The following is a 27753-nucleotide window of genomic DNA, read 5'->3' on the forward strand; positions in this document are numbered from 1 at the left end:
CAGCACCTCACCTTCCGATTAGGCACTTTACAGCTTTCCGGACTTCACATTGGGTTCAACAACTTCAGACCCTGAACTCTCTCCCCATCTTCATCCTCTTCTTAAATCCCTTTTTTAAAATTTATTTTTTATTTACTTATTTCCATTTTTATTCATTGTTTTATCCCTTTTTAATCCCCTTTTTATCCTTTTTTCTATCCTTTTTCACCAACTATCACCCTCTCCCCCCACTCCATCCCCAAAAGGGCCATCTGTTACTTGTTCAATGTTGTTCTTTCACAGAGCACTGACCCTTGTTCTGACTATTAACACATTTTGCTTTCTTACCTTTATGCCACTATCAGCACCTCCTTTAGCCCTTACCAATACCATTAATGCTCCCTTTATCTTGTGTCCATGACGTTCTTGTCAATCTCTCCTTAGTCTCCACCTATTGCTGACCTTCTATCCAGCTTCACCTGCTCCATCCGCGCCCCCCACCGAAACACAGTATAAAATCCATCACATTTCTACTTCTCTTTAGCTCTGAAGAAGAGTCATACAGACTCAAAACATTAACTCTGTTTCTCTCTCCACAGATGATGTCAGACCTGCTGAGTTTTTCCCGCTTTTTCTGTTCTTATTTCAGATTTCCAGCATCCGCAATATTTTGCTTTAATCTAAATGGTGTTAAGGAGCAAAGGAAACTGGGAATACAAAAACGTTAATCACTTATTAAGAGTAATTCTAAATAATGATGATGTTAGTGCCGTAAGAAATAAAGTAAATCAAGCGCTTGAGTTTAATTCAAGAGGGTTAGAATTGAAAAGCAGATTAGTTATGCTAAACTAATATTAAAACTTGGTTACACCACACTTGGATCACCCTAGTACTGGTTGCTGCAATTAAACAAAGGATATAGAAGCATTGGAGAAAGTGTTGAAAAGATTTACAAGAGTCATACCAGAGCTGTGAGGTAACAACAATCAGGAAAAGATAAACAGACTGTTTCTTTTCTCTTGATCTAACAGAGACCTTTAAAATTCTGAAAGGTTTTGATAGAATAGACATGGGCCGGAACTTTCCAGCACCCTGCACCCCCCATCTGCTGGGGCTGGTGAGCCCTTGAAATTTCCATTCACGTCGGTGGGACCGGAAGACCCCACCAGCATGAGGGGCTGGAAAATTCCAGCCACAGAGCAAGTGTTTCCTCTTAGGGGGAAGGGCGAAATTTGAGGCGATCAATGTAAGGTAGTCACCAAAAAATGAAATAGAGAATTCAGAAGAAATAACTTCGCTCTTAGCAATGAGAATGTGGAACTCGCTACCACTGGGAGTAGGGTGAGCCTAATAGAATAGAGGCAATTAAAGGGAAGTTAGATGAGTGTTGGGGGAGAAGGGAATAGAGGATTATGCTGATGGGGCTAGATGAAGAGGGATTGGAGGAGGCTGAAGTAGAGCAAAAAATACAGATGTGGAACTGTTGGCTGAATGGTTTGTTTCTGTGTTGTATGTTCTATGTAATTCTAAGACCTTCAGGAGTATTGATTTGGGATCACTTTGTATAATTGATTTGATTTTGTGTTGAAACTTAAATCAGTGGCTTGACGTATGCTATGAATGAAGTTGTCAAAGTGCAATGGGGCATGAACTTGCCATGATTTAAGCTGTAGCTACACACAATATTTCAGCAGTTGCACTTTAGGGAAAATAAAATCATGTAAAAGTGTAGTTTTTGCAGTATTGGATTGAGACACTTTCTGCAGAAGGAAGGCAAGGTTAAGAGTACTTCCCAGGAGTGTCTGGGGTCATGTGAATGGTGGACCAACCTCCTTTTTCCAAGGCATTCTGATTTATCTTAAATTACAAGAGACTGAGCAAAATATGACCATCATATTAAACCTCGCATTCATACAAATTGCTGATTTATTTTTTCTGGCTGTTGTTACAAGTCTACACCTTTTTGGTGTTTTCCATGGTTATTTCAAGCTTCATGATTTTTCGGAGTGGACGGCAGATGCTGAAGGAGCCTTTTTGCTGACTCCGACAAAGCTTCTGCTCAAGCCAGTTGTTCCCAGACATGGGTGCACTCGTCAGCATTCCCCTTCGAATACAGCATGACTTGGAGAATGAACAGAGTGCATGCACAGCATGACAAGCTACTAGAAGAGAGAATTGAATTATAGAAACCAGGGGAAACCTTTCCTGCGCTATGCTAAATTTAACCCTGACTTTTACCAATAATGTAATGCGAGTCTCTTACAGATAATGATTTAAATAAAGTTTTAACTATTGGATTAGGCATGAAAATTGGCTTGCCCATTTGAGAACCTGAGAGCTACCAAATACGAAGGGCTAAAGTTCATTCCATGAGTACTTCTGAAGTATGTAACTCTTGGCCTTTTTGTGCTCTGCGAAGTGAACATGACCTCATAAGGAATGGAAAAGTGATACTGGAGTCCGTAGAGTAGGGAAGCGGTTGCAACACACAGGAGAACATGATGTTCGTCTCCTTTTTGTTGCAGTTTGTAGTAGTGCATCTTACAGCATCAGGCTGTTTTCCAGTGAAGTTATACTAAACTTATCTGGAGTTTTTTCTTAGTTATGTCTACAAGTGCAATTGCTGATTTGCAAGTCGCCAAGTTAGAAACAAATAAAACTTAAACCTTTCAGATTGTCCCAAACATATCTTTGTATCAAGGTTTATAATTGGAAAGAATGAGGGGAGCTAAGACAGCAGAACTGTTTCCAGTTGCATTATAATATATGGATGTTGTTTTATTTTGTGATAACCTGCCAAAAATGAATTTTTAATACTATAGCAGCACCAGCATGTTATCACAAGTTTCCAGGCTCTATGTCATTCTTGCACAACCTCCATATATTGCTCAACCCTGAGCTCAGCTTCACGTTCCACACGTGCACTCCATTGCCAAGACTAAATTTTTTCATCTCCAAAATATTGCCTGCCCTTGACTGCCAATTCCCCCAGTGCTTTTGAAATCTTTCTGCATGGCTTTTCCAACTGCAGATTCTCCTTTTCAATGTTCGTTGAGCTGTTAATCTGCACTCCAACCTACTTAAATTCAAAATTTCCATCATAAACTCTCTTGCCCAGATGCTATTCTGTACTAAATCCTCTTCACCCATCTCCCCATCCCTTCAATTTCATAATTTCCTCCGTTATAAAACACTGCAGGATGTTGCTGTACTCTACTTCTGCAACTTCTTTCAGCCATGTGTCTTAGATTGTACCCTTCATTAATTTGTGTCTGAACTGTGTATTTTCTTTGATACCCTCCACCTCCAAAAGCCAAACCCATTCCCGCCATTCACTATTGATAGCAGTCTCTTCAACTTTCGTGGGTGTGGAATTCTTTCTGTAAACTGTTCTACCTTGCTACATATTTTCCGAAAATCAAGCACATCTTTGGTAATGACCCCTATTTCCCAAATTCTGTTTGGTGTTCAATTTACTCATTTGTAAATAGCTTGGAGCCCTTTGCTATTTTGAAATTGTAATGTTAAGTGTATGTTGCAACTGTCACCAAAGGCTTTACCGCAGTTTCACCTGCGTTACACCAATATCCATCTTTAATTTTCTGGAAACATGTGGTAAAACCTGTGAAGTGGGCACTCAGTAGAGCATGTAACCTCTGCCACACTGTGTTAACTCAACTTTATTACAATTATGCAGCTCTATCTTCAGGCTTTGCCCTGCTTAGTTAATGCTCTGAAATAAAAATGTTTATTTTTTCGGTTACAGAGCTTCCATCTCACTGAGGAGGCTTCAGGCCAATCCACATCCAACAAGCTGCTCTGAAAACTCTGTTTACATTTTGATAGTTATGACAAATTTGATCACAGCAGCTGAGACAATCTATAACATTCTAAAACAATCAACAAGATTCTAAGTAAAATAATGTACAGCATTCTAAAACTAAGTCAATTTGCTCCATTTCCCAATGTTAACAGGTCCTTTTAAAAAATTCCAGAATCTGGATCTACACCACTGCCAAAATAGCGCAATCACTTCTTTGTTGGGCCATATGTGTACCAAGTCTCACTGAAATCTGCCCATTACTTTTTGAGATATACTGTTTCCAAACAGTGGTGGAGGTTAATAAAAAACATTAAGGTGGCGGAACAAACATGTTATAATGAATAACAATTAGCTTGACAGAACACACTGATGCTTGACCTTGGGTTCATTATTTCCTGAGTTTTGGTTGATTAAATTGCTGTCTTGCAAGATAGTATTATTCATGATATGACAGAGTAATGCAGTAAAGTCCTGATGAGTTGAATCAGAGGGGAACTGCCCACAAATTTGTGTTAAACAGAACTTTGTGATAGCTGAGGAGGCCCCATTCCTACATGAGTGCGTCCCTATGCAACTCAATATGCCTACAAACGTAGTATATGTCAAAAACAAGAATCAAATGCCAAATGAAATGCAGTAAAGCTGTAAGTGTGTGAAAAAGTCTTTATTAAATTTGTTCACACTTTACAATGGCCTGAACTTGTAAAAGCTGGAGCTTTGCATTGAAAAATGTCAAAAGTTAGCTCAGGATAAGATCCATAATCTTTTTCTGCTCGTGGGTTGGCATTCGTTGGACTTCTTAATGGTCATCATCCTCCTCGGTTGAATAAAGTACTGCACCTACGATTGTATCATCTGCCAGTTCTGTCATGCAGTGTATGGCATTACCCACTCTGTGCGAGTTCCATGGTTGTCTCTGTTGGAATTTCCATGCTAACCTCTCACAGGTGAGCGAAAAGTGCCTCGTTATTGGCTTGGTTGGCCTCACCCTGCTCCTCTTCATTCTTGACATCTTGTGCAGTCATAACCTGTTTGAACCCAATCTCCGATCAACAACACTTTTAACTTTCTCACAGGTTTGGCCATACTCGCAGGCTTTGCACATCCTTTCACGGAGAGATCTCAATGTCAAATGATGGCTTGCCCAGTGCTCCATGATTTTGCGCTCTTCTGTGATCAAACTCTGCGCTGGTTGGTCGGTGCGGTCATATGACAAGCGCAGACAAGTTTGGCTAATCCAGTGGTACAAGTATGGAATTTCAGCTTATCATAGGCATCATTCTATGGGATTTGCATTTTTGCCAGCAGGAATGGTTGATAACTTCTGTGTAACCAGAATTTCATCATCTGAGTTTGACTCATTGTGATTTCACCGTATATTGGGGAAATATTTTCGTTATACTATACGCATTTTTCTTTAGATGTGTTATTGAAGAGTAAAAAGATTCCATGTTGTGTTTACAATATCCACCTGGTGTTATTTTAATACTGGCATTCAGATTTACAGTAATGTTCCAAAGGACTGAGAGATTGCAGTACAGTTGTTTAAATAAAAGGGAGAACATTAGGAATAGGAGCAGGAGAAGGCCATTCAGCCCCTCCAGCCAGCTCTTCCATTCAATAAGATCATAGCTGATCTGATTGTGGCCTCAAGTCCACCTTCCTACTTGCCCTGCATAACGTTTAGCTCCTTTGTATATCAAAAATCTGTCTGTCACAGCCTTAAATATATTCAAATCCTCTTCACTGCTCTCTGGCGTAGGAAATTGCAAAGATTAAGAGAGAAGAAACTTCTCCTCATCTCCCTCTTAAATGGGTGACCCCTTATTCCGAAACTGTGCCCACTTGTTCTAGATTCTCCCACAAGAGCATCTTAGCATCTACCCTGTTGCACTCCCTCAGAGTCTCTTATGTGTGAATAAGATCACCTCCCCTTCTAAACTCCAATGTATTTAGGCTCAACCTGCTCAAGCTTTCCTCACAAGCAACCCTTTCATCCCAGTAATAATGTACTGTTCCTTCTTTGAACTGCCTCCAATTCAAATATATCCTTCCTTGAATAATGAGACCAAAACTATACGCAGTACTCTTAATGTGGTCTCGCCAATACCCTGTACAACTGTAGCAAGACATCCCTACTTTTATAATCCACCCTCTTGCAGTAAAGGCCAAGGTTGCATTTGTCTTCTGTCATGAAAATATAATAATTTTCATAATATTGGGATTTATTGTAATGTAGGAACAGTTGGGTGTGTGGGTGGGCGTTTGTGACTTAATTGAATTAAAGACAGCTAGTTTGAAAGCTTTGATGTATCTGAAGAGAAACTAGGTTCGAAATGCTAAATAAGTATGCTAAATAATGGCTGGTTTTTAGATGTGAGGTGTAAAGGAAAATTTGCATTTTTATATAAAACAGAGCAGTTTGAATTTCAAAAGAGAGTGTGAAATGTTACGCTTAGCCAGAAGAAACCAACCAGTGTATTTATTTTCCCCAAAGCCTACTGATAAAATTGGTACTATGAAAGATTTTTATTATTAGAAAGTTAAAGTCCAAATATATAATGGAACAATGGGATTTACATTAAAAAGGGAGAAACATGTATAAAGGAGATGAGGTTATGTATAATGAGAAGGAATTCTAAGGTCTAACAATGTGAAAAGCCTCCAGCCTCTATGTACCAAGCTACTGCCTATATGAACCAAAGTGAAGAGAATTCACTGTGAATAACCCTGTCCAGAGTATCGTGTGCTTTGCCTGGGTCTGTTAAAATTTATTTTGTTTTTACTGTTGCCTTAAGTAGTAAATGGGAGTTAGATTAATTAGGGGAGCTAAGTGTTATCATGGTAGTGATTTGTAGACCTATGTATGTGCTTAAATTTTTTTTAAATAAATGTTTAATTTAGCTATGTAAAAAAAAAATCTCTAAGACTTGGTGGACTTATTACTACTGAATTCAAGGCACGCATCTAAAAATAAAAATACAAATTGCAAAACAGTTGTGGCAGTTGTTTCAAGTTACCCTCTGTGATTTGAGCAGCTTAGCATTTACCATCCATTGTGCTTCCTAATTACTTTCTGTAACTTTTTGTGATTCATATATGAGGTCAACCACTTCCCTCTGTAATGCTGCATTCACAGAATCACAGAATTTTTACAGTGCTGAAGAAGGCCATTCAGTCCATCGAGTCTGCACTGGCTTGCTGAAAGGGCAGTCTACCAAATCCCACTCCCCTGCCTTATTCCCATAACCTTGCACCATTATTCCTTTTCAGTTAGTAATCTTTTGAATACCTCGATCAAACCTGCCCCCATCACCCTTTCAGGAAGTTTGCTCCAGACTCCAACCAAATTTCCTCACATCACTTCTACTCCTTTTGCCCATTATTTTGAATCTGGGCCCTGTTGTTCTTTATGTACTCTTGAGAGGGAACAGTTTCTCACTATTTACCCTGTCCATACCCCTCAGGATCTTGACAACCTCTACCAATTCTCCTCTTAGCCTTTTCTACAAAGAAAAGAAACCCAACCTCTCCAATCTATCCTCATAGCTCAAGTTGTTCATCCCTGGAATCATTCTTGTGAATGTCCTCTGTACTCTCTCCAATGCCTTCATATCCTTCCTTAATTATGGTGCTCAGAACTGGATGTAGATGAGGCCTAACCAGGGTCTTATACAAGTTTAACATGACCTCCTTACTCTTGTACTCCAATGCCTCTATTAATAAGACCTAGGATACCAAATGCTTTATTAACTGCTCTCTCAACATGCCCTGCCACCTTCAAAGACTTATATTACGTATACACCGAGGTCACTTTGTTCCTGCACCTCCTTTAGAGTTTCTCCTTTTATTTTATACTGTCTCTCCACATTCTTCTTGCAAAAGTGAATCTGCTCACACTTCTGTGAATTGAACTTCATCTGCCATTTGTCTGCCCAATCCACCAACATGCCTATATCCTTTTGAAGTTCAAGACTATTCCCATCACAGTTGACAATGCTTTCAGTCTTCGTATTATCCACAAATTTTGAAATCATGCCCGGCACATCACAGCCTAGGTCGTTAATATGTTATTAAGAAGAGCAAGGGTCCCAACACTGACCCCTGGGGAACTCCACTACAGACTTTCCTCCAATCTGAAAAACAGGCATTTGTCACTACTCACTGTTTCCTGCCACTCAACCAATTCCTTATTCAAGTGTCTACTTTCCCTTTTATTCCATAACCTAAAATTTTACCCATAAGTCTGTTGTGTGGCACTGTATCCAATGCCTTTTGAAAATCCATATACATCACATCAACAGCATTGCCCTTATCAACCTTCCCTGTTACCATCTCAAAAAACTCTAGCAAGTTAGTTAAACGTGATTTTCCCTTAATGGATCCATGCTGGCTGTCCTCAATTATCCTGCACGTGTCTAAGTGACTATTGATTTTGTCCCAAACTATAATTTCCCTACCACTGAAGTCAAACTGACTGGTCTGTAGTTGCCAGCTTTATCATTGCACCCCTTTTTGAACAAGGATGTAACATTGGCAATTCTCCAGTTCTCCAGCACTACCCCTGTGTCTAAGGAGGATTGGAAGATTATCACCAGTGCCTGTGAAATTTCCACAGTATCCTGGGATGCATCTCATTTGGTCCTGGAACCTTATCAATTTTAAGTAAAGGTAGCCTTCCTAACACCTTCTCCTTCTCAATTGTAAATTTCTGTCATGTACCAGTTACCTCCTCTCTCACCTCAGCCTGGGTAGCATCTCTTCCTCCATAAAGACAGATGCAAAATACTCTTTTAATACATCCACTCCCTCTCCAGCCTCCTCATGCAAGTCTCCTTTTTTTTTTAATCCCTAATCAGCCCCACCCTTTCTTTTACGACCCTTTTATTATTTACATGCTTATAGGAGACCTTGGGATTCCCTCTTATGTTAGCTGCTAGTCTCTTTTCATACTCCCTCCTTGCTTTTCTAATTAGTTTTTTTTTTCACTTCCCCTCTGGTCCTTCTATATTTAGCCTGATTTTCCCTTGTATTTTCTACCTGACACCTGTCATACACGTACTTCTTCCTTTTCATCCTCACCTCTTTCGCTCTCATCATCCAGGGTGTTCTAGATTTATTTGTCTTACCTTTCCCCTTTAAGGGAATATACCGTGACATTGCCTGCAATATTATCTCTTTGAAGATAGCCCATTGTTCAACCGCTATTTTTTCTACCAACATTTGATTCCAACTCACTCGACTCAGATGCATTCTTATCAAAATTGGTTTTCCCCACGTTAATTATCCCTGCTCTGGATTGCTCCTTGTCCTTCTGCATAGCCAACCTAAACCTTATGATACAATGGTCGCTGTCCTCTAAAGGCTCTCCCACCATTATTTGATCCACTTAGGCCAACTCATTTCCCAGAACCAAGTCCAACAATGCCTGCCCTCTCGTTGGACGGGAAACATACTGCTGCAGAAAATTACCTTGAACACACTTGAGGAACTCTCGCCCTTCTTGCCCTTTTGCACTATTCCTATCCCAGTCTATATTTGGATAGTTGAATTATAATGACTCGATAATTCTTGCACCTCTCTGTAATTTCTTTGCAAATTTGTTTCTCTACATCCTTTCCGCTAATTGGTGGTCTATATGTTACACCGATCAACGTTATTGAACCTTTTTCATTCCTTACCTCTAGCCAGAGAGATTCCATCTTTGACCCTTATGGAACATCTTTCCCACATTATACTCTATGTGCCAAATTTTCTGCCCACTTGGTTATGTGTGTATCTGTATCCATTTGCACACTCTTTGTGCCCTCCTTTCAACTTGCTTTTCTACTTTTCTTCATAGCATCATAAAATTTGGTTACAATACACTCTGTCCCTTCATTCCAGACATTAATATAGATTATGAATTGTTGACACTCCATTAGTTACAGCTTGCCAACCTGAAAATGATCCATTTATTGCCTGTTGGTTAGTCAATCACCTATCTATGCAAATATATTACACCCAACACCATGATTTCTTACATTGTGTAGTTGCCTTTTATGTGATGCCTTATTGAATGCCTTTTGAAATTCTAAATACACTACATCTACTGGTTCCCCTTTATCCACTCTGCTTGTTACATCCCCAAAGAACTCCAATAAATTTGTCAAACCAATTTGTCTTTAATAAAACCATGTTGACTTTGTTTGATTGAATTATAATTATTTAAATGTCTTGCTGGTACTTGCTTAAGAATGGGTTTCCGCATTATCCATATGACCGATGTTAGGCTAACTAGCCTATAGTTTGCAGCTTTCTGTCTCCTTCCTTTGTTGAAAAGAGGCATTACATTTGCAGTTTTCCAACTCGCTGTGGTCTTTCTAGAATTAAGAGAATGTTTGAAGGTTACAACCAACTATCTCTGCAGCAATTTCTTTTAAGACCCTAGGATATAGGCTATCAGGTCCAGAGGACTTGTCAGCCTTTAGTCCCATTAGTATTCCTAATACTTTTGCTCTAGTGATAGTGATTGTTTCAAGTTCCTCCCTCCCTTTCATCTCTTCATTGTCTACTATTCTTGGGATTCTTTTCATGTTTTCTACTGTGAGGACAGATCCAGAACACTTTTTCAAAGTGTCTTCCATTTCCATGCTTCCCCTAATTAATTCACCAGTCTCATCCTCAAAGGGACCAATGCTAACTTTAGCTACTCTCTTCCTTTTTATATACTTGTAGATGCTCTTACAGTTTCTTAGTTTTTGCTGTTTACTCTCATTCTACTTTTTCCCTCATGCTTTTCTTTAGTCATCCTCTGCTGGTTTGTAAAATTATCCCAATCTTCTACCACTAATCTGTGCAGCATTATATACCTTTTTTCAGTCTGATAGCATCCTTAACTTCCTTAGTTAGCCACAGGTGGTTCATCCTTCTCATAGAGTTTTTCTTTCTTTCTCGGTGGATAAGACTGGCAATTGCAGTTCAGTCAGTTTAATGTTGGTGGTGGCTTTTAGAAACAATAATGTGGGAGAAAATTAACAGCCACTTGAATAAACATGGACTAACAAAGGAGAGACAGCATGCATCTTCCTAGGACAAAAAATCCCCATTGACTAACTTGATTGGTTTTTAATGATGGAACAAGGAGACATGGATGAGAGCAGTGCAGTTGATGTTGTTGTTTACATGGAATTTCCACATATTAGGCTTGTTAGCAAAATTGAAGCCCATGGGATAAAAAGGGGCAGTGGCAGCTGGATACCATATTGGCTGCAAGATCGGAACTAGAAAGTTACGTTAGTTGGCTATTTTTCAGACTGGAGGGAGAAACACAGCCGGGTTCCTCAAGAAGAAGAATGAAAGGTCACAGACCTGAATTGTTAAATCTTTTACAACACAAAAACAAAAACAGAAATACCTGGAAAAACTCAGCAGGTCTGGCAACATCGGTGGAGAAGAGCACAGTCGACATTTCGAGTCCTCATTCTGTTGAGGGGTCATGAGGACTCGAAATGTCAACTGTGCTCTTCTCCATCGATGCTGCTTAGACCTGCAAATTTTTTCTAGGTATTTCTGTTTTTGTTTTTGTTTTTGTTTTGGATTTCCAGCATCCGGAGTTCTTTGCTTTTATCTCTTTGTTAAATCTTTTTCTCACACCACAGATGTTGCCTGACTGCTTAGTGTTTTTGGCATTTTCTGTTTCTTTATTTCATATTTTACAAGAGGTGTTAGCACCTCTTCAGATTACCATAAAATTATGTATTGTCGATATAATTTAAAAGTGGCATTGTTTAATTGCGCTTTAACTGAAAGCATTTACTTTCTTAGCCTGACCACACCTTTGCATTTGTAAGGATCCTCAGTCTTCAGCAACATCTGATGTTGCCCTTCCAGCTTCTGTTTTTCCTGATTACATAGACCATTCTGCTGTGACTGATTTAAAACTGACCATTTGGTATCCATCATAATTTGTTAACATTGCTGAAGGTATCACAGTCGATAACATGAGGGTGACTTCATTGCACTTGATTTGAACATGCCAAGTTACCCTAAACAAATTTGAATGAGACAGTGGAATAATATTGAGTGACAGAATGTGAATGATATATTTTTAGGGGTTTGAGCTTTTAAATGTTTATACTTGTGCATGTGGTGTTTCATGAGAAATAAGAGACAGGACACGATTTATTATGCATGATGAAGTGAGAATTTTAAAAAGTGATCAATTATATGGCCTAAATAAATTTAAAATTTAATGTGAAGAGAAATTTGTATTTTGGGCACAACACTGATGTATTTTCATTTCAAGTATTCAAGGAGATAGGAGTTTTGTTTCTAAATGTCCGATGGTTACATATATTGATTTAAGAAGAAAGCTATTGATTGGATGGAGCATGAAAAAGATTCTGTTGGTTGCGCTCTTGGCTGGAGCTAATGGTTGATAACTAAAAAGGACAGGAAAAAGAACTTTAAAATGACTCAGTATTTAAGGACATTTAAATGTTACTGGGGTGGTGATACACCTGGGCTTGTTTTAGGGATTAGAATTGGCACTGCAGACATGCAGGTCCCAACAGGGAGGCTTGAGGTTGTTGAAACTTGGGCCACTTGCCTCGCTGGCACTGACCCTACAGTGAGTCCTGGTGAAGGAGTGGGGTGGGGTGGCAACAGGCCGCGAGAAGTCCAATTGTAATACTGTGGATTACTTCGGAGCTAAAAAGAAAATTGGTAGATGTTGGAAATCCAGCATTAGAATCTGGAAACGCAGAGATCAGCCGGCACCTGAAGGAGAAAGAACTGTCTCTGAAGAAGGATCCCCTCACTCAAACACATTAACCTGTCTTTCTCTTTATGATGATGCATGAGCTGCTGTGTTTTTCCAGAATTATTTTTATTTTGTAGCTCTCCAGTCTATGGTATCTACAAGACTCAACAAGGTTGTCCTTTAAATTAGGATTATTCTGAGAAAATCAGATGCTAACTTGCCAATTGAAAACAAATGTCTGTATTATTGTAGAATTACAATCCTGAAGTTTATGGTAATAATATTAAGACAAATAAAAATTTACTGATTTGACTGGCTACAACACTTATTCTCCTTTAATTTTGGTTGCATACAGAGCCAGATTTATTTTGGTTTAATGAAAGCAAGTGGCAAAGTTCAAAACTGTACAAGATCTTCCGAAGGATAGGTCATGCCTGATGAACCTGATTGGATTTATTTTTCAACGAGGTGACTAAAGTAGTGGACAGGGGAATGTCTAAGCATATTATCTATCTGAACTTCCAGAAGGCATATGATAAAATTTACTCGTAAGGGAGTGTCAGCCAAAGCTGAAGCTCATGGAATTGTTGACCTAGTTAGGAGGCTGTGCTGAGCCAGAGAGTAGGGATAATGGGCAGGTTCTCGAACTGGCAGAATGTTTGCCAATGACAACAAAGATTGGTGGCATTGTAAGCAGTGTAGATGGAAGTGTTAAATTACAAAAATATGTTAATGTTTCAAGTGAATAGTCAAAACTGTGGCACATGGATTTCAATTGAAGCAAATATGAAGTCATCTAAATCTGGTCATCTAAATCAGTGTACTTTCAAAATGGTGAAAGGCTAGAGGCAGTGCAGATCCAAAGAGGCTTTTATGGATCTGTGTTCATGGCTTATTAATATGCTTTGGATGGGTAGAAAAAATAATCAAAAATGCTAATGAAATGCTAGACTAGAGGACAAGAAAACACGTTGTTAGGAATCATACTGCAACTATACAAAGCCTTGAGTAGGCCACTCCTGGAATAGTACATTCAGCTTTAGACACCTGACTTTGGGAAGGATATTTTGGCCATGCCGGTGGTGCAGCGTCAGTTTACTAGGATGATACCTTGACTTCAAGGGTTAAATTAAGAGGAGAGATTGCACAAATTAGAGTCGTTTTCCTTGGAATCAAAAGATTAAGGAGTGATTTTATTAAAGTTTGCGAGATATTAAGGAATCTATTAGGGCGGATAGAGAGAAACTATTTCTTCTGGCTGAAGAAGCAAGAACTAGGGGACGTAATCGAAAAATTGGAACCAGGACTTTCAGGAGTAAAGTTTGGATACACTCATGCAAGCTATGGTGGTAAAAATTTGGAGCTGTCCTCCACAAGCAGTAGTTGATTCTATGTCAATTGTTAACTTGAAATCTATGATTGATAGATTTCTGTTAACTAAAGGTATGAAGGGAATATGAAGTTAACTCACAGATCAACCGTGATCTAGGCTCGATTGGCAAAATGGCCCACTTCTGTTCCTATGAGAGACACATTCACAGACTTGAAAATACAGTTTGATGCAATTCTGCATGCATCAGATTTAACAGCTTTTATTTTTAAAATTGTACATGTATTTGGTCCATTTGAGTTGAGCCATCTCAAAGAGAGATGGCTCAGGCGTTAAGGAACGCAAGCTCCAACAACGTATTGATACCAACGCCCATCCAGGACCCTCTAACCCCAGCCCTTGCTGTGTATTCACTATGCCCTCTGACCTTCCCCTCTCTGATGCTGAACATTCTGTGTTCAGCAAAGGACTCAGTTTCATACCCTTACGCCCTCACCTCAATTAATTTCGGGCTCGGCACGATGCTGAACTCTTCTTCCGCTGCCTTCGTCTCCATGCTCATTCCTTTGGGCACGAGTCCTCCCCCTGTTCAATGGATCCTTTCACCCACCTCCGGTATTCGTCGTCCACCTGGAGCATTCCTTCTGGCCTCTTACCTGCTCTTGACCCTTTCATTGAGACCTGTCGGCGTGACATTGGCTGTCTCAATTTCTCTGCTCCTCTCACCCACTCTAATCTGTCTCCTTCTGAACTTGCTGCACTGGGTTCTCTCAGGTTCAACTCTGACTTTGTTATCAAACCTGCCAACAAGGGTGGTGTTGTTGTCTGGCGTACTGACCTCGACCTCGCAGAGGCTGAGCGCCAACTCTCAGACACTTCCTCCTACCTCCCCCCAGACCATGGCCTCGCCACCGAACATCAAGCCATTGTTTCCAGGACTGTCACTGACCTCATCTCCTCTGGAGATCTTCCCTCCACAGCTTCCAACCTCATAGTCTCCCAACCCTGGACAGCCGTTTCTACCTCCTTCCCAAAACCCAAAAACAGGACTGTCCTGGTAGATCAATCATGTCAACCTGTTCCTGCCCCACGGAACTCATTTCTTCCTATCTTGACTTCGTTCTCTCTCCCATTGTCCAGCCTCTTCCCACCTACATCCGCGATTCCACTAATGCCCTACATTATATCAACAATTTCCAGTTCCCTGGCCCTCACTGCCTCCTCTTCACCATGGATGCCCAATCCCTCTACACCTCCATCCCCCACCAGGATGGTCTGAGGGCTCTCTGCTTCTTCCTCAAACAGAGGTCCAAACAATCCCCATCCACTATCACTCTCCTCCGTCTGGCTGAACTTGTTCTCTCACTGAACAGTTTCTCCTTAAACTTGTCTCACTTCCTCCAAATAAAAGGTGTGACTGTAGGTACCTGCATGGGACTCAGTTATGCCTGTATTTTTATGGGGTATGTGGAATATTCCTTGTTCCAGTCCTACTCAGGCCCACTCCCACAACTCACTTTTTCAGTACCTTGATGACTGTTTCAGTGCCACTTCATGCACTCTTCTGGACCTGGAAAAATTGATCAATTTTGCTTCCAATTTCCACCCCTCTATCACCTTCACATGGTCCATCTCCAACACTTCACTTCCCTTCCTTGACCTCCTGGTCTCCGTTTCTGGTGATAGACTGTACACCAATACCTATTACAAGCCCACCGACTCCCACAGCTACCTCAGCTACAGCTCCTCACATCCAGCTTCTTGAAAGGACTCCATCCCATTCTGTCAGTTCCTTCTCCTCCATCGCATCTGTTCCCATGATGCTACTTTCCAAAACAGTGCTCCTGACATGTTTCCCTGCTTCCTTAACTGAGGTTTTCCACCCATGGTAGTTGACAGGGCTCTCAACCTTGTCCTACTCGTGTCCCTGCCTCTGCCCTCACCCCTTCCCCCCCACACCCCCAGAACCTTGACCTCACTTTTCACCCCACTAGCCTCTGCATTCAAAGGATCATCCTCTGCCATTTCTGCCAATTCCAACATGATGCCACCTCCAAACACATCTTCCCCTCACCCCCCAGCCTGTCAGTATTCTGTAGGGACCATTACCTCTGGGACACCATGGTCTACTTCTCCATCACCCCCAACACCTCAACCCCTTCTCACGGCACCTTCCCACGCAATCTCAGAAGGTGCAACACCTGCCCCTTTACCTCCTCCCTCCTCACCGTCCAAGGCCCCAAACACTCCTTTCAAGTGAAGCAGCATTTCACTTGCTTTTCCCTCAATTTAGTCTGCTGCATTTGCTGCTCCCAATACGGCCTCCTCTGCACTGGGGAGACCAAATGCGGACTGGGTGACCACTTTGCTGAACAGCTTTGTTCTATCCACAAGCGTGACCCAGACCTTCCTGTCACTTGCTATTTCAACACACCATCCTGCTGTCTTGCCCACATGTCTGTCTTTAGCCTGCTGCATTGTTCCAGTGAATCCAACACAAATTGGAGGGACAGCACCTCATCTTCCGATTAGGCACTTTACAGCCTTCCGGACTTGACATTGAGTTCAACAACTTCAGACAATGAACTCTATCCTCTATTTTCATCCCTTTTTTAATACCTTTTTAAATTTTTAAAATTATTTTTAAAATTTACTTTATTTTTATTCATTGATTCATTGTTTCAGCTCCTTTTTGTCCCCTTTTTTATCCCTTTTCTGTCCTGTCTCCCCAACCACCGCCCCTTCCTCCACTACCACGCCCCCCCCCCCCCCCCAAAAAAGGGTCATCTGTTACTTGTTCCATGTTGTTCTTTCAGAGTGCTGACCCTCGTTCTGCTATTCACACATTCTTTAGCCCTTACCATTACCATTAACAGTGCCTTTGTCTTGTGACATCTTCGTCAATCTCCCCTTAGTCCCCACCTATCACTGACCTTCTATCCAGCTTCACCTGCTCCACCTCCCTTAAACAGTATAAATTTCTTCACATTCCTACTTTCTTTTTAGCCCTGAAGAAGGGTCATACAGACTCAAAATGTTAACTCTGTTTCTGCACCGATGTTGTCAGATCTGAGCTTTTCCAGCATTTTCTGTTTTTATTTCAGATTTCCAGCATCCACAGTATTTTTTTAAAATCGGTGGGGAGTGGAAAAAATATTCACTGGCCTGTCCGAATCAAAATATTCATGTAATTATGTTGATTTAATAGAGGTTAAGCCAGGGAAAACTTCAGTAATATGACTAAAAAGTAAACCCCTTTTATATTGTTGTGAAAAATTCAAATTTGGATGGAAATATTTTGTATTTTGAAGAGACTATTATATTGTGCAATAGAGTGTACTCCTATTAATTTAAGATTTAATTCTTCAGGTATGTGAAGATGTGCCTCCTTCATGTATGTTACATCTTGCAGAAAAAGTACACAAGTTGATCCCAGTGATTTCCCAAGCGCAGAATTTCCAAACCCCGTCTCCTAAGAAGCACAGAGCAGGGGGAGGAAATTGGAAAGCAGCTAAACCTAGGCAGATCTCATCTATTTTCTGATGGATGTCGCAGAATCTCACTATGAAAGGTTTCAGAGTAGATTCTTCTGGTTGACCTATGCTTTTGTGTGCTTTTGGTAAGGGATCCGAAAAATGAGAAATATTAGATTAAGTGGAATAAAATTAAAATGTGTGGTTTCCATAAGACCAATGCAGACTATTTGGCCCATTGAGCGCATTGATTTCATTGGTCATGCCCATTTGCTCCAACATGTGCTCTGGTAACTAGACTAGAAAAATCCCTCATGGTCATCAACTGTAATCTGAGTATAATAATTTCACCAAAATTATTACTTTTAATGAATTAATGGCCCAGATTTTGTGGTAGAAATAATAATGAGGATATCAATGTTCACCATTATTAAGGAGTAAATTGGACAGCAACTCCTGCATATAAATGCGAATCTGCTCATCCAGAAGCTGTGAAATATTGTATGTCGCCAAGACACTTAGCATTGAAATACTTGGAAGGGTATGAAATTGGGGCACTTACATGACAGATAGCTACTAAACATGTCAGAAAAAGATAGAACTTGCCCATTCAGGTGTAAGTGATTGTTTAATGACTTGATAAGTCTTAAATACTGTCAAAGGAGACAGACAGTTGCTTATTCTGTTCATGCTGATCACCGATCTCCAGTAGAAGATGCTGCACTGCTTTTGATTTCAAATAACTGCGAGGTCCAGTGTAAAAGCTGATATTGAACAGCTGATGCCAATTCTTCACTGTTTACTGCAAAATCCAGGCCAATGCTTTTATAAATATAATACGCCTTGCATTAAAAAAATTAAATAGTTTTATGAGCAAACTGCATAAAATGTTCTGATACATTGCAATGCATACAATGAATTAAATTGGATATACAGCCAGGAAAAAGGTGTTGTTTGGTATTTCATGTGTAATCAGACAATGGCAGATTCTAAAAGCTCCTGCAATGTTTGGGAACTGCTCAGAATTGTGTATATTTAACTTAATAACAAACAAGCAAGATCAGAGTTTTCAATTAAATACATCAAGCCGGAAATTGCTGTAATCCTGATCTTGTAGAGAATGATGTTAATTAGACATTTTATTTCATCATTGGCCTTACACTAGTGGCACTGCACATTGTTATAATATAGGACAATGTATGAGGTTTAAGAGTGAAAGCAGGAGAAATGTTTTCATGTGGAGAATTGTGAAGCCCCAGAAATGCATTTCCAGAGTTAGTGATTGCAGTAGAGACCATGAAAATATTTTAAGATAGGTGGCTGGAGGAAAGGGGAATAAATGGATTATGGTGGCAGAGAGTGGATAACGGTTTAGAAGTGTTGCTTCTATGGACGATAAACACCAATGCACCACTGTTCCTGTCTTGTAATTCCTATGTACTTTTCCATGTCTGACTAACATGTAAACACTGTCTGAGAGCACTGGTGTACTGAAACATATTAGTTACCTACTGATGTCACATCTACTGATTAATTGCTTTCTTCCGACTCTGGTTGGCTTTCAAACAGTGAGCATTCTGGATATCAAGTTTGTATTAGTGCCTCTCTATACACAACACCCTGAACTTAAACATAAATTTCCACTCTGCTTCTGAAGTGATTTTCTCTTCCTTGTGCCTTCATTGACCTGAGAAGCAGCCTATTGGAAATCAGCTGTGCATTGGTTTATGTGATTTTTTTGATCGTGACTTGTCAACTCACAAGTTAGAAGTCCTGACTCAGATCTTCATTGACCTTGGTAGGCGTTGATTTACTTGTCAATTCAAACAGCAATAGAGCTTCACTTTGGTGGTTTAACTGACTTGCTGTAATTAGTTCTGCTTTGTCAAGTTAATTTGTCATAATAGAAATCAGATTTAAAAAATATTGTATATAATGCGGAAGTATATTAATAAGATCAACTGGATTGCAAGAAAAAAATTCTCTAACTTTGTGTTCAATAGCCATGAAGACGTGCATAATTTGTGCATTGATCCTGCCTACCCGTTCTGTGTCCCACACGTACACAAAGTCTTAACCAATGCTCCAAAGCAATTGTAATTTGCCAAGCATTGGATATGTGACTCACCTTCAAATTCAAGTAACCTATCAAAGCCCTGCAGAAGGTGTGCTTGCTAAACCTGCTGAAACATGGCTTTATGTGAAAACTTGTCCTGGACTCATCAAAAAGTGTTTTGGTCCATGGCATAGAAATGGTGCTCTGACTTTTATTTCAAGTAGACACATATGCTGAACCAAAGCCCGTCAGGCACGACACTTAGTAAAGAAGCAATGTTAAACTCACTCCTTTACCCCTGCTCCGTATTGTTGTTCTTACTCGGTATTCCTTTCTTATAACCTTAAACAAATGTTCCCTCTTAAAATTAAATGTACCATTATGTGATGATAGGAGACTGTTGCTCCCTGGCTGTGTGCCCATCTTGAACGTATGCTTTCAAAACGGTTAAATGATGATTGTGAGTGAGGAAGCACCTCATCTGTTCACCATATCACCAAGAGTTATTGGTTAATTAGTGTTTATGTTCTTTTTTTTATGTGCAATTTAGTAGGTGCCCTATGACAGTGATCCTTATTTCTGGTAACTTGCTGGGTTGGCGATTTAACCACTTTCTGATTTATAGGACTTTTTTTTTTGAAATGTTAATAGAAATAGACTCCACTTGAACAGTATTATCAATGAGATCTGTTAGGCTGAAGTGCTGAGGGCTCACAGATGCTTTATATTACTGACACCATAAACACTTCCAGCAATTTTTTTTTTTGGCATCCCATCCACGTGACACATATGTGTAAGGCAGTAACAAGTAAATTGTTCAAAATTAATTTGAATATGTTATCGGGTGACTGTCTCTCCAAAAAAAAATCTCAAGTTGGGATGGAATTATAGAGAGCAAGCATCAAGGAGGCATATGACATAATGACCCTTATGCTAGAAAGCAACTGTCATCCTCATTCCAACTTTGAGGTTTAGGAATTTTTCTGGGCTTGCAATATAGTGACAGATTTCTAATTGTATTGAAGTCCGGATGAACAAATACCTGGTCCAAATGCAATTCTGTTATCAGTTTTGAATCCATTCACCTCCTTTAGTTAATTTTTTTTTTCTGGATGTTGTTTATGTTGTTTCACATGCTGCTGCATCGTATATGTCGCTGGTGCAGTATTTGCAGGAGTGTGCATTGTCATACTGAATCATTTAACGATGTTCTACATACTGCTAGAGTGTTAGACCCTTGGAGGATGATGGCACTATTTGTCTATGAGAGGATATTGGGGATGAGTTACCCTGAGTTCACTGAAAATTCTTCACGTGGGAAGGATTTTTCAAGCCTAGAGGTTGTGCTACTTGTCTGCTCATTTTTTTTTTTTACTTTTCATTAAGTTTCAGGAAGAGAACTCATGAAAAACAGATGTTATTAACAAAAAAATGAGCGCAATAAACTGCCATTCGAGGTTCCAAAAAATCTGAGGGACAAGGAGTGGTTCTCCTGTTTTTTGCTCATTACCATTAACGTGGAAATTCTCATCAAAATAGCATTTCTGGTCAAATTGGTATTCAACTATATTGATTTGCATGAATTCCTCCACTTATTAGCATACTTGCATATAAAGCGCTTGCTGCTGTTACAGATATATTAGAGGAGTGTGCCTCTAATGTATGTGACTCATGATCCCTTTTTTGTTCAAGAAATCACTTTTAAACTTGATACCCGTCTAAGCTGTGTTGCTACTCAAAAAGCTCATTTAGCACATTTATACCAAAACATATGTGCTTAAGCCAGTCTTTTAATTTTGTGTCAGTGCACTTTATATGTGATGCTCTGAATAACATGCCTCAAGTTAACCTCACCACCACTAACATAGTGACAGCAGTAGGCCATTCAACCTTTTGGGCCTGTTCTGCCATTCAGTGAAATAATGGCTGATCTGTATCCCAACTCTATTCATCTATCTTTGTTCCACATTGCTTAATATTCTTGGCTAGAAAATTATTGATTGAATTGGCATCCATTGCTTTTTGTGGGAGGGAGTTCACATCTTATCCTAACTTTTGGATGAAGATGTGTTTCCTAACTTCTCCCTTGAATTATCCAGCTTTGATTTTCGGATAATGTCCCTTTGTCCTCGACCCATCCACCAGTGTAAAATATTTCTCTCTACCTACTCCCTCAATTCCTTTCAAATCCTAAAAACCAACCCCTTACTCTTCTGTACTCCAGGAAATAAAAACCTAGTTAATGTAATCTTCCTTCGTAATCCAAACCTTGAAACCCTGGTAACATTCTGGCGAATCTGTGTTGCACGCCTTCTAAGGCCAGCACACGCTTTCAAAAGTGCGATGCCCTGAACTGTATGCACTACCCTAAATGTGGTCTAACCACATCTTTATATAGCTGTCGCAAATCTCCTTCCCCTTTATATTCTAGCTCTCTAGTTATTAAGGCTAACATTCCAGTAGCCTTATTGATTACTTTTTTTGCCTACCACATTTTAGTGATCTGTATACATGGACCCTTAAATATCTTTGGACCTCCACTATTTCTAGTTATTCACCATTTAAAAAATATACTCGGATCGATGCCATTTTTGGTCCAAAATTGAGACCCTCATGTGTAACCTGCATTGAAAGCTGTCTGTAGCAGTTCTGGTCACTTGTTTAATCTTTTAATGTCTCTTTATAATGTTATACTTCCGTCTACATTAGTAACTATGCTGCCAATCTTTGTGCCATTGGCAGACTTGGAGTTATGGCTCTCGACTGTATTGCCAAAAGTATTAATAAATATGGAAAATAGCTGCGGCCCTAGCACTGATCCCTGTGGTACGCCACAAATCACTTTCTTCTAATTCAAGCATATACCCATTAACTCTACTCTCTACTTCTACTGCCCAAATAATCTCCTATTCAGTGTAATAATTTGCTTTTAATTCGCTGAACTTTAATTTTAGCTAACTGTCTTTTATGTGAAATCTACGATACCAATGACAGATTTATAAAAGCCAGTACATTGCTCTGGTGTTATATAGTTCAAGATGCACTCCCCAATCACAACCCAAGCTTCAAAGTCAAACATTACAATTGTATTGCAGTTGGGTGTTCCTCAATAAAATGGTGCATTTACTTTCATATGGAGTTGATTTCCAATCATCCCTATAAGCCTAATTCTTTAATTCATCACATGATTGCATCCGTAGACTGCACACATCTTGGATGGCACCAGTTTAGATTTAGCTTTTCATAATGTTTTAAATATTCTTTCCATTCATTTTAGGGTACTTATCTCCTTTTAGTGTATTTGTCTTTCATTTTTTGTTTTCAATTTTCCAATTCTATTTCTCTATTTTATTCTGTAATTAATCTGTTTCCTATGAAGAACTTAGCATAAAACTGATATTAATTATGTCTCAGCAATGCACATCTAAAACCTCCCCTATCGTTATACCACGTTATAGCATTTCCCATATTAACCATAACAAAAATGCAACAGAATGGACTTCTATCATTTAGTTATTCATTTCCTCCTTTCCATAATGCCATCCTGTCAGACCGAACCATTTTACATTGGCCTTTGTTTCTTGCCACTGTTAGGTCCTCTCTTGGTTTCAGTGCTGCACTTGTTCCTAAACTGCAGTACCCAACAATAACAAAGAAATGGCTCCATGTGCAGAGTGAACTCTTGATGGTAACTCTGCCATTGTTATAAATACAGAATAACTCTGCCTTTCTGGCGTAATGAAAGTGAACATTAAGGGTATTTTTGGTGTCAGCATCATTGAGCTCTGAAGTATTACTTTGAAGGTTGAAGAAAACCATTTATTATAGGACTGTTTTGCTTTGAATTGCATTTTGAAAGTAATTTGGTGGAATACAAATGACTTATTTTAAAAAAGAACTATTTTAAAATGTCAAACTTGCTGACATGATTCAAAATGTTTTGCAGTGACATAGATTCGTGCACAAACTTACCAATCACAGAAGATTCACTGGAAAACCTGCCTTTGAAGGGTAATTCTGGTAAGGGACATTCATCCAGGTTGCACCTATTTTATATAATTTTACGTAGCATTACATGCCGTACATGTAGGCACATATGAACTATGTACCCTGCGGTGTATTTGTGTCACTTAGCAATGATGCTGCAGTACCTGGCTACCTAGATTTAGTTAGATTGATTGAATGTTAAAATTGTAATTAATGGTGTCACAATTCCAGCAGTTAGCAGGATAATGAGTCAGTGAATTCATTCCTTTTTCATGCACCAGTGAGCAAACTCAACACTGCTCCATTGCCAATGAAGTCAGAATACCAAGTGTGGGAACAAACTATATTATACAACATACTTTTATTATTTGTGACACAAAATAGCAGTCATGATTAAATATTATTTTCCAGACTGTTATATTTGGAAGGGAATATCTCATTGTCGGAACATTTGAACTTCATTTTGCTAGATTTGATGTAATGTTTCTGATTTGTGCAGTTGCTGAACTGAACATGTTTTAAATCCTACTGTGCCTTTCACAGAATCACAATTATGTGTTCTTCATACTTTGTTTCACCGGAAAGTACTCCTGAATGTGGTATTGTTAGCGCCATTTCAAACTTAGGAAGCTTGGCTCTATAGTTAAATTTATACAGCAGTAAGAAACACTTGCATTCATGCAGCACCTTTCACAAGAGTCTGCCAAAATATTGGCTGATGCTTTTTTAAAAAATTCTTTCATGGGACGTGGGCATCACTGGCTAGGCTAGCGTTTTTATTGCCCATCCCTAATCTGCAACTAAAGGTGCAACTCCCTTCTCAAGAAAAAAAAAGGGATTATCGCCTTTCACAACTTCGTGGTAAAGCAAACCATTTTACAGCCAGTTAAATATTTTTGAGGTGCAGTCATTGTAATATCAGTAAAACCAGAGGTGCATCGTTAATTCAACAACTAGCAGTGTGATGACAGCTAGATCAGCTGTGTTTTTAGGTGTTGGTTGATGGATAAATGTTGGCCAGCACTTTTCTTTGAAGCAGAGGCAGGGGCTCTTTTCTGTCCACCTGAGAGGACTGACAACTTACCTTTAAGTCACCTCCTGGGACAGTATTCTTGCGCTTTGGCTGCCACTACAGGAAGAATGGGCGAAGTTGTGAACAGCTGCTACATTTGTTTACTTTAATAATTGTGAGGAAAACCATTGTGAATACCATTGCAAAAAGTGTTCCTTTAAATCTTTACTTGCCCCTGATTCCAGTTCTGAGAAGGTGTAATTTCAAGTGCACTCAATTATGTGGCAAGGAGAGATTTATTTACTTTAAAAAGGACACTGTTTGTTTGAACTGGAGCATAAGTACAAAAGCAGCAAATTAGGAAGGAGTAAGGAAGTGAAGTCCAGGGTATAATCAGCACCCAGTTCATTAACTCCAGGAATGTAGTGGTAAACTATTGCTGAAATAAGAGACATGCTATCAAAGCTTTTCATCTTGCGCTCATCAGGATAGCTCACAAGAATTTTCCAACAGTAACTGGGGGAACAACAATTTATTTTCTCCATGGCAAAGCCTCCATCAATCAGAATCCACTTGCCAACCAATCAGCATTCTCTTCTCATGCGGTATAAATTGTAGTTCCCGCGTTGCTGTTGGAAAATTTTTGTGAGCTATCCTGATGAGTGCAAGAAGAACAGCTTTGACGGCATTTGCCTTTTTTTTCAGTAATACTCAAGTTCTGTACTATCAAACGATTATTTGATAAACTAACTGATGCTCGACAGCATCTTTACTCAAAAATGTTTCTGCAGCTGAGGAACCATAGCTTGCCAGTTAGATATAATACTGTGAAGCTTATGGGCATGAATTTCATACATGAGCCCTGCACCTTCCTGGAGGCACATGATGCCTCACGAGCTGCTTACAGAGTGGCCAGCTCAGCGTGGCCTCTTGGGGAGGACCCTTGCATGGGTCCCCAGAGCATTACCCTGGATCCCTGGATTACTGGTCCACTGACAATACCAGTACACCCATTGCCTCTTCCATTTCTGGATGTGTTGCTGTGGCTTCATGGACTTAGGAGAGTGTTGTTGCATCCTAACAGGAATGGCAGGTGATTAAATGACCTGTTCATGCAAATGCTGGGACCGGCATCGGGGCTGCAGTCGCAGTGACTCTGGGTCTGCAGCACAGCAGGGAAATGGTGAAGAGGCGACTGAAAGGGCAAGCTGTGCTCGAAGGAGGCTTGTGTGGAGCAAATAACCTGTTGCTGTGCTGCAAAACTTAGCAATACTTTATAACCACTGACTTTCCTAGCTCAGCTTCCACCTTTTTGTTTAACTCTAGCATTGTCCTAACCAGCCAACTGAAAACGGAGTTTGCCTGGAATCCTATTGCCAGCTGAACAGGACATTAGCCCCAAGGGACATCTAATAATTTGAATAAAACACAGTTAAATTTACTAAAGTTAATTTGTAAAAGGAAGCTTGCAGAGGTGAGAATTATTGCTTGAAACAAAATCTAGCATCACTGTCTGTAAAATCTACCTGTCTGACATGAGAATATGTTGTTATATTATATGCCCTCCGGATAATAGCAGTGTCTACTTCAAGAGACGGTCAGCAAATCCAAAGCTATTCAAAATTGTAAAAGTGCTTCCTATAATCCCTTTATTATATAACCAGTCAGTAATACAAACATTTAATGAAGTGGTTGAGATAATGTCGTTAGCAGGAGTACTTAATTATTTGCAGTTGATACCCCAGACAGTCAATACTTGATTGAATCATTTTAAAGAATGCTGCCTGTGATACTGTTGAGTCTTGCTGCTTTGTGCTGTGTGTGAGTGACCTGCCAAGCATGAGCTACTACTCTTAAAACCACACAGATGGTACAATTTGGTTTATAAACTGTTTCTCATTATGCCTTAACAATGATCCAGTGGGTGAATAAACTCCTATCAAATGTTTGCAAACCCCTGACCACACTATTTGCCTGAAGGTGTTTGGCGATCATTCATGTCCAGTGTATATTTGCAGTGTTTAGCTGCCAAATTGCTGTTTCAAAAGCATGATGTTCATGTTAAATATCCTAATAAAGTTGTCAAGAAAATTTAGATTATTGAGCGGTGGTACTTCTATGGTAATACCCCTGAGATCAAAGGAGTTGTGGAATATATCTTTTGGCATTGGTCCCATCAACAGCAGTGGCAAGCTTTTATGTCCTTTCAAAATCAATTGGAAAAGGTTTCAACATGCTAAAGGACAATGGGGATAAATTCGAGTTACAGCTGTCCATTTTGTGCCAGACGAACGGACACCCAGAACTTAGATGTTGCAGGACAGTACCTTGGCAACCCCACTGGTGTGCAAAGCCTGTGGAATGCCGCATTCAGGAAAGCTGCCAGTCATTACTTTGCAAGTCAGGAAACTATGCCAGTTTTAGAACCCTGATGTAAAATTTAGGGAGAACTTGTGCCATGCAAGCTTTACCTTGTTCTACTTCTGATATGGGTTGTTCCTAGCTGTCGAATCTCACTTCCACCATATGCTGTCAGCATGACATTGCTCAGTTTCAGAGCATCTTTCTTTAGGTACTTATTTGCTTTCAAATTTTCAGCAAAGATCTTCTAGTATAGTTTGAGTGGGACGTTGTTACCCTGTGCTCCGGTACCAAGCTTCAGCTTTAGATTTATCGTTGTGGGCTTATTTCTCACTCTCTTCCTGATCTGACTGGTTGTCTGAATTTCTCTGCTCTGGGAACTGTTGTGTCCAGGCAGTTCATGCAGTTGTATGGTTCCCATGTCTGTGGTGTTCTCAAACTCATCATCGTCTTCCAGGACATGGATGTTTTGGTTTCTTTTCCTTCTTATTCACCCTGTTGCTCAGCCTCTGGTAACTCTTTAGCCATTTTCTTCCTTTCTTCTGTAAATCTCTTCCCAGTGATTGGATTTTCCACAAGCTCTGCAGTTTAATCCGCATGTGAGGCATTTCCTTCCATCTGTGAACTCATGTAGTCATCCATAGCTCTTGCACATCTTTCTATCTGTCTGGTGCACATTCTTTTGTTGCGGTTTCACTGCGTCGACCCTGCTTTCCTTTCCTTGACTTAACTGAAGGCTAACCATTCAGGTATTCAGCATCTTCACTTGTCAATTCATGGCTTCATGTGTCCTGGCAGTGTCAACAGCCTGCAGTATTGTGAGCTTGTCTTTTCCAATCAGAGCTTTTTATGTGGTATGCAGGGTATGCAGAACCTCAAATGAGCTCATCTACCAGCCTTTCATCGGTTTCCTTGAATTTACACTTGCTGGCTACATTTCTCAGTTTCGTTAAGAAATTGTCAACAGGCTTACCAGGCTCCTGCTCCAG

At 39.8% G+C, this 27753-nt stretch overlaps 1 long non-coding RNA gene across 1 annotated transcript in view; it reads left to right on the plus strand.

Moving 5' to 3' along the window:
* Positions 1-27753, plus strand: part of LOC121293741 — a 176883-nt gene that overhangs the window by 36755 nt on the left and 112375 nt on the right. Inside the window, exon 2 of the long non-coding RNA XR_005946592.1 lies at positions 23351-23424. This is a non-coding gene — a long non-coding RNA (uncharacterized LOC121293741). The remainder of the gene's footprint in view (positions 1-23350; positions 23425-27753) is intronic.

Source organism: Carcharodon carcharias, chromosome 22 (genome assembly GCF_017639515.1).
Source record: "Carcharodon carcharias isolate sCarCar2 chromosome 22, sCarCar2.pri, whole genome shotgun sequence".
NCBI lineage: Eukaryota > Metazoa > Chordata > Chondrichthyes > Lamniformes > Lamnidae > Carcharodon > Carcharodon carcharias.